Source organism: Arachis stenosperma, chromosome 10, assembly GCF_014773155.1.
Source record: "Arachis stenosperma cultivar V10309 chromosome 10, arast.V10309.gnm1.PFL2, whole genome shotgun sequence".
NCBI lineage: Eukaryota > Viridiplantae > Streptophyta > Magnoliopsida > Fabales > Fabaceae > Arachis > Arachis stenosperma.
In genome coordinates, this window is record NC_080386.1 from 57,227,968 (window position 1) to 57,229,246 (window position 1,279).

At 39.4% G+C, this 1,279-nt stretch overlaps 1 non-coding gene across 1 annotated transcript; it reads left to right on the plus strand.

Moving 5' to 3' along the window:
• The first annotated feature begins 614 nt into the window (after nucleotides 1–614).
• On the plus strand, nucleotides 615–722 carry LOC130958636 (small nucleolar RNA R71). The gene has a single exon (XR_009077748.1). It is a non-coding gene; the product is annotated as a small nucleolar RNA R71 (small nucleolar RNA).
• The last annotated feature ends 557 nt before the right edge of the window (nucleotides 723–1,279 follow it).

The following is a 1,279-nucleotide window of genomic DNA, read 5'->3' on the forward strand; positions in this document are numbered from 1 at the left end:
CAATTTCAGTCAGAATTTACCTGAAATCACAGAAAAACACACAAACTCATAGTAAAGTCCAGAAATGTGAATTTAACATAAAAACTAATGAAAACATCCCTAAAAGTAGCTTAAACTTATTAAAAACTTCCTAAAAACAATGCCAAAAAGCGTATAAATTATCCGCTCATCAAGAGATTTGGATGATTTCTCCATGAAGAATTATAGGTGTTTCCATAGGGTTCTCCCATGTAATTCACCTCTTCCATTGAAGGGTTCTCAGGATCATAAGCTTCTTCTTCAGATGAAGCATCCTTAGTACTGCCTGGTGCATTTTGCATTCCAGACAGACTTTAAGAAATCAAATTGACTTGCTGAGTAAATATTTTATTCTGAGCCAGTATGGCATTCAGAGTATCAATCTCAAGAACTCCTTTCTTCTGATTTATCCCACTGTTCACAGGATTCCTTTCAGAAGTGTACATGAATTGGTTATTTGCAACCATTTCAATTAGTTCCTGAGCTTCTGCAGGCGTCTTCTTCAGATGAAGAGATCCTCCAGTAGAGCTATCCAAAGACATCTTAGATAGTTCAGAGAGACCATCATAGAAAATACCTATGATGCTCCATTCAGAAAGCATGTCAGAAGGACATTTTCTGATCCATTGTTTGTATCTTTCCCAAGCTTCATAGAGGGATTCTCCTTCCTTCTGTCTGAAGGTTTGGACTTCTACTCTAAGCTTACTCAATTTTTGAGGTGGAAAGAACTTTGCCAAGAAGGGATTGACTAGCTTTTCCCAAGAGTTCAGGCTTTCTTTAGGTTGTGAATCCAACCATATCCTAGCTCTGTCTCTTACAGCAAAAGGGAATAGCATAAGTCTGTAGACCTCAGGGTCAACCCCATTAGTCTTGACAGTGTCACAGATTTGCAAGAATTCAGCTAAAAACTGATGAGGATCTTCCAATGGAAGTCCATGGAACTTGCAATTCTGTTGCATTAGAGAAACTAATTGAGGCTTAAGCTCAAAGTTGTTTGCTCCAATGGCAGGGATAGAGATGCTTCTCCCATAGAAGTCGGGAGTAGGTGCAGTAAAGTCACCCAGCACCTTCCTTGCATTGTTGGCTTTGTTGTTATTTTCGGCTGCCATAGGTTCTTCTTCTTTGAAGAATTCTGTTAGGTCCTCTACAGAGAATTGTGCTTTAGCTTCTCTTAGCTTTCGCTTCAAGGTCCTTTCAGGTTCAGGGTCAGCTTCAACAAGAATGCCTTTGTCTTTGCTCCTGCTCATATGAAAGAGAAGAG